General features: G+C 43.3%; 1 non-coding gene across 1 annotated transcript; it reads right to left on the bottom strand.

Annotated features, from left to right (window-relative positions):
- Positions 1–3,922: 3,922 nt before the first annotated feature.
- TRNAL-CAA (transfer RNA leucine (anticodon CAA)) lies at positions 3,923–3,996 on the bottom strand. Its single transcript has one exon. It is a non-coding gene; the product is annotated as a tRNA-Leu (tRNA).
- Between the last annotated feature and the right edge of the window lie 6,279 nt (positions 3,997–10,275).

Here is a 10,275-nt window from a genome sequence, read left to right as displayed (position 1 = left end):
GGCGCATGCTACTTCAGACTTTAAGTAAAAAGCAAAAATGGCCAAACAACGCTACTTTCCGGTTACACTTCCTAATTTCCTCACGAATAATCCGCGACGGTTCTTGGAACATTTTAGCACCAACAGAAATAATACTTCACACTTGCCAGTTCCAGAAAAGAATAAAAAAGCAAATGCTTATAATGATTATTTTCGTTCAGTTTTTACTGTAGATAACTGTGTTATACCCAGAGCAGAATTATGCAATGGTTCGGAAATTGGTCCCCTTAGCATTACCGACGCTGGTGTTTTCAATCTTCTGCTCGGTCTGGACAGTAAAAAAGCAAGTGGCCCAGGTGAAATTCCAAACGCCTTTTTAAAACGATATGCTGAACCCTGCAGCAGGTACCTAGGTCTAATCTACCGTAAATCCCTTGCCACTTGCAGACTACCAGACGACTGGAAAATCGCCAAGGTATTGCTGATCCATAAATCAGGAAAAACTTCTTTGGTTTCCAACTTCAGGCCGATATCACTCACTAGTACCGCATGTAAAATACTAGAACATACAATTTCAAAGCACCTAACAGAGTTTCTAGAGTGCAATAACTTATTGTCGCCTCATCAGCATGGATTTCGCCGCGGCTTATCAACAGTTACTCAATTAACAGAAGTTGTGCATGACCTAGCTTTAAGTATTGACAAAAACAGCCAAACTGACATCATATTACTCGACTTTGCTAAAACCTTCGACTGCGTATGCCATTCCAAACTAATCGTAAAACTACGGGGTTACATCCGTGATGGGGAACTTTTGGCTTGGATTGAAGATTTCTTGTGGCAACGTTCCCAACTCGTTTTGTATGATAACATTCAATCTGAAACGGTACCAGTCACATCCGGAGTTGCTCAAGGGTCTGTCCTTGAGCCACTGCTGTTTCTTATATTTATTAATGACATTACCACCGACATTACCTGTAACATCAAACTTTTTTGCAGACGATTGCATAATTTACAGAGAAATCAGAAGCCATCAAGATCATGCCATACTTAACAGATCACTGCAAAAACTTTCGGACTGGTGTAGTGATTGGCAAATGTCAATTAACAATGTGAAATCTGTAGCAATTGCAGTAACTACAAAAAAGCAACCATCAAATTTCTTGTACAAAATCAATGGTACTCCACTGGCCTTCGTCAATGAACACAAATTCTTAGGAGTTACATTAACTAACGATCTTAGATGGGGCAAACACATTGACAACATTACTTCAACTGCATTACGAAAACTGTTCTTTCTTAAAAGGTGTCTCCGTCTTGCGCCAACACAAACTAAACTTTTAGCTTATAAAACGTTTGTTAGGCCTGTACTAGAATATGCTAACACTGTTTGGTTTCCTGAGTCTGTAACCAATATTTCGCGACTTGAAAGAATTCAACGTAAAGCAGTGAGGTTTATTCACAACAGATACAAAAGAAACGACTCACCAACACAACTAGCTGAAATCTCCAGGCTTGAAATGCTGTCAACAAGGGCAAAGCGCGAGCGACTAAAATTTCTTTATCAGCTCCTTAATAACACATTTAAGATCGATTCATCAAAGTACATTTCACTGTCACTAAAACGTGCATTAAGAAACCAGCACGCGTATACGCTAACCGAATATCCTTATCACAGTGACACCTTCAAAAATTCTTTCTTCCCGCTAGTAACAAGAGAATGGAACCGTCTAGACGAATCCATAACTAACGCCGATTCATTTTCAAATTTTTGCACCGAACTAGAAGCCGTGTTTTAAAACTAGAGGAGTGGCTAGAAGTATTTTTCTGCATTTTTGTCTATTTTAAGGAGTACACGACGTGTTGTGCCCATGTTAATGTTCATGTTTGTTGTGCCCATGTTAATGTTCATGTTTGCGAACGAGCATGTTTTTTCTTCAGTTACTTGAGCAAATATGTCAACTTCTTTTGAGTTTTTTTTTCTGTGATATGAACTGTCTAATTTATAGCTGTCTTACGCACAGCCGCTTTTAGAAATGTTATCCTCTGTTGTGATACGTGCTATGCCCACCTGCTAAGGTCTCAACTAGAGACTGACAGTATTTCAAATAAATAAAAAATAAAAAATATAACACCTTGCGCCACCTCCTCACAGCGCCTCTCATACTGCAACATGGACTCGGCGCCGTACTTGCGCAGCGCATCTCTGGTTTCGATGAATACGTTTTTGCCTTTGCAAGCCGCACACTTACAAAGGCTGAATCTAATTACTCCGTCAGTGAAAATGAGTGTTTGGCCATCGGATGGGCCCTTGCCAAATTCCGCCCGCACCTCTATTGCCGCTCTTTTGACGTTGTGACGAACCATCATTGGCTTTGTTTGCTTTCCTCCTTGAAAGAACCATCCGGCTGCCTTGAAATGTAGACTCTTCGTCTGCAAGAATATGACATCCGCGTGGTATATCGCTCCGACCGCAAGCATCGAGACACTGATGAGCTGTCCCGCTGCCCGCTTCCAGCCGAACTCACCAGCCTTTCCACCTCTGACGCCTCCCCATCGTCGCTTCACATAAGCGACATGCACTCAGCGCAACGTAGCGACCTCTGGATCTTTTCGCTTCTCGACTTTCTCTCCAGCCCCACAGCTGCTTCTCCATCCCGTGCTCTCTGCCGCCATGCTTCCCAATTCGTCATTCGCGATAATCTCCTCTATCGCTGTAACTACAGCTCCGACGGCCTCAAGTGGTTACTCGTTATTCCTCGCCACTTGCGCGCGCAACTCTGCGCCTATTTTCACCTGACCCACAATGCGCTCAAGCAGGAGTTTTCAAGACATGCACCCGCATCCGGCTCCGCTACTACAGGCGCGGCAAGTACACCTTCTTACTTAAGTACGTACGCTCTTGCCTCGCATGTCAATGTGCAAGGCATCTTCTCATCGTTCTGTTGGAGAGTTGCCCCAGCCGCTTCCTTCCTCACTAGGCACTGTCCACCGGATCGGCATTGATTTTTACGGCCCCGTTTCATACAGTGCGGCTGGCAACCGTTGGGCTATCATGGCGGTTGGTCATCTGACGCGGCATGCCTAAACCGCCGCCCTTCCGTCTGCCACAGCAGCAGACACTGCCTCCATCATTTTGCAGCGTTTCGTCCTTCGTCACGGTGCACCTCGTGAACTGCCTAGCAACCATGGACCCGTCTTTTTGTCCGATGTCGTCAAAGCCCTACTCCGCCAGTGCAACATAATACATTGAACCACCTCCGCCTACCATCCGCAGACCAACCGCCTCACCGAGCGATTTAACCTCACCCTCGGAGACACGCTCTCTATGTATGTCGCATCTAACCACTCAGAATGTGATCTCGTCCTTCCTTCTGTTACTTGTGCCTAGAACACCGCTCAGCAGTCCACCCCTACTGGCTTCTCTCTTTTCTTTCTTCTTTACGGTCGTCATCCGTGTGCGTCTGCTAATGAAAATTAGAGATGCTTGGCACTCGCGTGCTCATCTTCTTACCTCATCTTCATGCTCATCTTCTTTCCAGCATCCGTTTGCTTGTTGTTTTGTTCATGTGTCGTGCATGTGTGCTAATGCCAACTCGTTAAGAAGAGGAAGCAGATCGCTTTAACTGCAGTCTTGAGAAAGGACAGGCTCTGTTCGGTACGTCGACTCAAAATAAATCTATGGCTAACTGATACGTTTTTACCTTCATATATATATATATATATATATATATATATATATATATATATATATATATATATATATATATATATATATATATATATATATATATGAAGGGAGCTAACAGTCACCGAAACCAAGGTGCATAGAGGAACGTGTTAACTTTTTTTTAATGTGTTATGCTTTTCAGTGGGATAATAATATTTAGATTAATAAATCGCTTGTACAAAGTTACTTATAAAGCAGCAGAAAAAACAACCATGCCGCCGGTGGGATCCGAACCCACGACCTCCGAATATTGCGTCCGGTGCTCTTACCAACTGAGCTACGGCGACGGCTGTCCAATCTGCTGCTCTCGTGGGTATTTATGTTTACTTGGGTGTAAGCGAGCCTTGATAGTGTTCACCAGCGCCACCCTCGACCATAGCGACGGACGTAGCACGTCCTATAATACCGCGAGCGTGACGTAGAACGTCATCTAACGGCGAGGGCGGAAACTGTGCGAGAGCCCTCTTATGCTACCTATGGCATAAAAACTGCCAGAACCGAGACCCTCGTTAAGCTATTAGCAGACAAGTTAGGAAAATGAGGGGCCCGTTTGACAAATTTATGAAGGGAGCCAACAGTCACCGAAACCAAGGTGCATAGTGGAACGTTAATTTTTTTTTTAATGTGTTATGCTTATCAGTGGGATAATAATAATTAGATTAATAAACCGCTTAAAGAAAATTACTTATAAAGCAGCAGAAAAAACAACCATGCCGCCGGTGGGATCCGAACCCACGACCTCCGAATATCGCGTCCGGTGCTCTTACCAACTGAGCTACGGCGACGGCTGTCCAATCTGCTGCTCTCGTGGGTATTTATGTTTACTGGGTGTAAGCGAGCCTTGAGAGTGTTCACCAGCGCCACCCTCGACCATAGCGGCAGACGTAGCACGTCCTATAATACCGCGAGCGTGACGTAGAACGTCATCTAACGGCGAGGGCGGAAACTGTGCGAGAGCCCTCTTATGCTACCTATGGCATCAAGACTGCCAGAACCGAAACCCTCGTTAAGCTATTAGCAGACAAGTTAAAGGAAATGAGGGGCCTGTTTGACAAATTTATGAAGGGAGCCAACAGTCACCGAAACCATGGCGCATAGAGGAACGTTAATTTTTTTTAATGTGTTATGCTTATCAGTGGGATAATAATACTTAGATTAATAAATCGCTTAAACAAAGTTACTTATAAAGCAGCAGAAAAAACAACCATGCCGCCTGTGGGATCCGATCCCACGACCTCCGAATATCGCGTCCGGTGCTCTTACCAACTGAGCTACGGCGACGGCTGTCCAATCTGCCGCTCTCGTGGGTATTTATGTTTACTGGGTGTAAGCGAGCCTTGAGAGTGTTCACCAGCGCCACCCTCGACCATAGCGGCGGACGTAGCACGTCCTATAATACCGCGAGCGTGACGTAGAACGTCATCTAACGGCGAGGGCGCAAACTGCGCGAGAGCCCTCTTATGCTACCTATGGCATAAAAACTGCCAGAACCGAGACCCTCGTTAAGCTATTAGCAGACAAGTTAGGGAAATGAGGGGCCCGTTTGACAGATTTATGAAGGGAGCCAACAGTCACCGAAACCAAGGTGCATAGAGGAACGTTAATTTTTTTAATGTGTTATGCTTATCAGTGGAATAATAATAAGATTAATAAACCGCTTAAAGAAAATTACTTATAAAGCAGCAGAAAAAACAACCATGCCTCCGGTGGGGTCCGAACCCACGACCTCCGAATATCGCGTCCGGTGCTCTTACCAACTGAGCTACGGCGACGGCTGTCCAATCTGCTGCTCTCGTGGGTATTTATGTTTACTGGGTGTAAGCGAGCCTTGAGAGTGTTCACCAGCGCCACCCTCGACCATAGCGGCAGACGTAGCACGTCCTATAATACCGCGAGCGTGACGTAGAACGTCATCTAACGGCGAGGGCGGAAACTGTGCGAGAGCCCTCTATGCTATGCTATATATATATGCTATATATATATATATACTATGCTATATATATATATATATATATATATATATATATATATATATATATATATATATATCGAATTATACGCTTCGTTTAAGGAAACATTTTTATTTTACTCGACATTTCGATCGGAGGGCCGATCTTTTTCAAGTTACCAAACAATGCATGGGCGCGTGTTTTTATAGCATAGACCTTTACACACAGAAGGCTTAAAAGGAAAAGAAATAAAGAAAAATAAAGAAAAGGGGAGAGGGCGGCCGGGAGAACGGAACACGACAGACGCCTATGGCATATTAGGGAAGCAAAGACAGAAGGACATATTGCAGGCCTTCGGGACACGAAAATCTGGTCAACCTAACCTCACAAAAAAACAACGTAACGCCTTAGTGTCACTCGGGAAACGAACCGACATCGTCATTAAGCCCGCCGAGAAGGGTGGAGGTATAGTTATTTTGGACAAAGATGATTACATTCAGGAGGCCAACCGCCAACTCAACGACTCAAAATTCTATAAGAAACTATCATCAGACCCCACCTCTGATCACCACAAGATCATAGCAAAAACTCTGAATAAACTAACCGATGAAGGTGAATTACCACGGCGAATAAATAAGGCGCTGACTCCAAAAAATGCCTCCACGGGAGCTTTTACATGCTTCCAAAAATACACAAAGAGAACCATCCGGGGCGACCTATTGTTTCTGGTGTCGGCACACTCACAGAACCGATCTCCGGTTACATCGATTCTCTCATCAAATATATACCTCCGAAAAATCCATCTTATATACGGGGTACTAACCACTTTCTGAGATAATTATCTGATGTCACCTTCCCTCATGGCGCTTTCCTAGTTAGCCTGGACGTGGTGTCACTTTACACTAACATCCCACATGACGACGGAATCCAGGCCATGGTTGGAGCCTATAAAGAACACAGAATACTAGACTATCCCAGTCCAAGTGCCATCGAGACGCTTGCAACTTTGGTTCTTTAACTTAACACTTTCGAATTCAATAACTCATATTATCTTCAAACGAGTGCTACGGCTATGAGCACTAAAATTGCTTCAAATTACGCCAACATATTTATGAAAAAAATTGAATCAGACTTCCTTTCCTCATAACCAACCAAACCGGATTTTTACAAATATTTTCTTGATGAAATTCATAATTTGGACAGAAACAGAGGAAGAACTTATTCATTTTATCACCCCATTCAGCAACATACATCCGAATATCTCTTTCACACACTCGTACTCAACTAATCGCATTAACTTCCTTGATGTGCTTGTGCGTGTTGAACGGGGTGCATTAATCACTATCGTTTATAAAAAAACCCACAGACAGACAACAGTATCTCCATTTCAACAGTTGCCACCCACGCCATTGCAAAACTTCAATTCCATGCTCACAGGCTATCCGATTCAAACGCATTTGCTCTCGATCAGAAGATTTAAAAAAAATGCTAAACAGACGGGTGAAATTCTAAAGAAACAGCACTACCCGTCATCTATCATCAACGATGCAATTAAAAGGGCGGAAGTTGCTAACCGTAAACACATCCCTGCGGAATCCCCACCAACACCGCATCGCTCTAATCTAGTACTGACATTCACAGACAACCTCCCGAATATTAACAAAATCCTTTAAAAACGCTTCAATATCATAGAACAAAGTGAGTGGCTCTCAAAAATGTTTTCCGATGGTCCCCCAGGTAACATACAGAAGGCAAAAAAATTTACAAAACCAGCTTTTGCACTCAACGGTTAATAAACCGAAGGCGGTGGGTTGCACACCGTGCGGAAAGAACAGATGCCAAGATCGCAAACACATGAAAACCACAGCACTGGCTAAAAGTACCCATTCAGATTTCAAACACTTTATCCGAGAGGACGTAAACTGCGATTCCAGTAATGTGGTTTACATGCTCGAATATGGCGAATGTCAAATGCAATACATTGGCCAAACAGACAATTGCTTCCGATTAATATTTAATATACAACCACCGCTCACATACTCAATCTCTTATTGGCCTCCCACTTTCGAGACACCTCCGCGAAAAAGGCCGTTTGAAAAACTTAAAATAAAGATATTGCAGAGTAACTTTAAAAACACTCAGGAGCGCGAACAACGCGAATCATACTTCATTTTCATCATTTTCAAATTTAACACAGTTCAAAATGGCATCAACGAAAACCATGGCACCCTATCGTCTCTTTCGATGGCAGAAACCAAAGAAAATTTCAACCCTAATAGACAAAGTACCACCACTGACTGAGTCGTCTGAGGTCATACCCCTGTTGCATGTCAGTTTCGGCTAGCTGTTTCCATCTGCCGTTCTACTCATTCTTTGGTCCCGTGAGGGCCACATGTCCTCTTCTCTTTCTTCTTCTTTTTCTGTCATTATATTTTTTAATTTTTAAATTTCTCTATGTTATATTTCTTCTTTTTTGCATTCCTGTCAACAAGCCTTTCCATCTGGTCCTCCTATGGGAAGCTCATCTGGTTTTAGCGCCTCGCTTGTCACCATGTGGGGCAACATTGGGCGGTCATAACCTGTTCGGCCTCGTCCGGGCCATCTTTCGGAGTGGCACGTGGCCAGAGAGATACAGACACCCACAATTGGCGGACACATCCCTTCTTTTGTTAAGCCCCACCACGTATTTTTCTTCTTCTTTGATTTTCCCCTTTTCTCTGCTTTTGTTTTTCTCTCTCTCTTTTTCTTTTTCCTTTTTTCTTGTCGCAGTAGCCGCGTGCGCACCCAGCCCGGCCTCCCCCTTTCACCTCGTGTGTGCGTGTGTGTGTGTGTGTGTGTGTGTGTTTGTGTGTGCAGTAAGTTCACTGGTACGCGACGCGCCGTCTTTGGTTCCCTAGTATGCCATAGGCGTCTGTTGTGTTCCGTTCTCCCGGCCGCCCCCTATCCCCTTTGTCTTCTCTTTATTTTTCTTTATTTCTTTTCTTTTTAAGCCTTCTGTGAGTAAAGTCCCATGCTATAAAAACACGCGCACATGCATTGGATGGTTACTCTTGAAAAAGATCGGTCCTCCGATCGAAACGTCGAGTAAAATGAAAATGTTTCCTTAAACGAAGCGTATACTTCGATGTATAGTATTTTAAGCAGTCAAGTACCTCATGTTTTCGCCACTACTAAATATATATATATATATATATATATATATATATATATATATATATATATATATATATATATATATATATATATAGGAGTTTGAGCTCTGATAACATTGCTGGTTGTTGGAAACAAAATAATGCAACATGTTCTTATGCATTGCTTTTGCCACCTTCTAGAGACTAGTTTACAAAATTTTAAGGAAAAATGTGGATTGGATTTTTTCTTGATTTTTGAACAATATTTCTACGCTCAAAATGGCATATTTAGGATAATATATCTTGAACTTCGCTATATTATGAGACAATGAAAGTAGGCACACTGCTTTAGCACCTGGATGTTTATCTGTTGCGAAAAATTTAAAGGAGATGTGCTTTATACTTTCCAAGAAAAAATGCTTGAATAAGCGTGATTTGAGACGTGTCCTTTTTTGGAAATTTCCTCTAGCAAGCGACAACTTCCTCACATCTGCGGATATAAGCCTAACATATTCTTCCTCACCTGCACTTTTAGGACGCTAACTATATCCATCATGGCTTTCATATGGCGATTCTTACGTCATTGTAAATTTTCGAAATTCAGGTGTGCTTGAAAACGCTTCCTCTCGCACGACGTCATTGATATTTTTTTTCTGCTGATTACCGTTTTCTCAAAACTAGATGGCCTAAGCCGCCGGCGTAGCTCGGTTCGTAAAGCACCGGACTGCTGGCATACTAAATAATGTGTGCGTAACATATAAAATAATAGAGAAAATTCAAAAAATGAGATATTAACGCAGCTTGATCTCTCGTGGAATCGCCCAAGTGAGAAATTTCTGTGAAGTCAGCATACACCCTATTCACTACCAGATTTGGCGGGTGACAGGAGGCTCCTGCGTGGGTGCGGGCGCAACAAAAAAGACTGAATGAAGGCAGGTGATGAGCGAGGCAATGCAGAGCAAGATTGTCTGGCAAGTGTGGCTGCGGCAGCCTGCTTGTTGCGCGCCATTTTTCCCTGGATAGGCGCTTCGCGGCATCGGCAAAGTGGATAAGTTTTATAGCTTTCCTTTGTAGTCATACGGCAGGGCTTTGACTGCTGATACTAAGCGCTGCCTTGTTAAAACTCTATTCCACCCGAGGCGATTCCCCTAAATTTAAGCACAACTTTGTATTGCATGTCATAGTTTGTCCCCTTTTCTGTGTTTATTCCTCCAGGCCCTCGGAAGAAATTCAGTGTTTGTGTTCTGTTTCTGTATTTTGTTCCTTTGTCTTTGCCTTTTCGGTGGGCTTTGCTTCACTTATCATCAACAGCAGAAGCCTACCTAGGTGCACTCCAGGACAGAGGAGTTTCGTTAACCCTCTAACGAACCTTATTCCTGCCAGTCGTAGCCAATTTATCGCTGAAAATTTCCTGATCTCATGAACCCACCTGACTCTGAGGTCCCCTGTTAAGTTAACCATATCGAGAAATACATTGCCCTTCTAT

This window comes from Amblyomma americanum, chromosome 7, assembly GCF_052857255.1.
Source record: "Amblyomma americanum isolate KBUSLIRL-KWMA chromosome 7, ASM5285725v1, whole genome shotgun sequence".
NCBI classification, from domain to species: Eukaryota; Metazoa; Arthropoda; class Arachnida; order Ixodida; family Ixodidae; genus Amblyomma; species Amblyomma americanum.
This window is presented reverse-complemented; position numbering and strand designations above follow the sequence as displayed.